The sequence below is a fragment of the Etheostoma cragini genome, unplaced genomic scaffold (assembly GCF_013103735.1).
Source record: "Etheostoma cragini isolate CJK2018 unplaced genomic scaffold, CSU_Ecrag_1.0 ScbMSFa_664, whole genome shotgun sequence".
Taxonomy (NCBI): Eukaryota; Metazoa; Chordata; class Actinopteri; order Perciformes; family Percidae; genus Etheostoma; species Etheostoma cragini.
The window spans coordinates 4,931-5,140 of NW_023269277.1; positions in this window are offsets into that span (position 1 = coordinate 4,931).

The following is a 210-nucleotide window of genomic DNA, read 5'->3' on the forward strand; positions in this document are numbered from 1 at the left end:
TCCTCCTCACCCTCTTCTTCATCTTCATCACCCTCTGGAATATCCCTCTCTGTGTCAGAGCCCTCACTTTCATCACATTCCCTCTCTCCAAACTTCCAAAACTCCTCTGGCTCTCCCTGTTCCTTCTCTTCGGTCCCTTGATTTGTTTCTCTCACTGCTGTTTCTCTCACTTTTTGTTTACTAGGGCGCTATATCGCTTCCTCGTTTCAT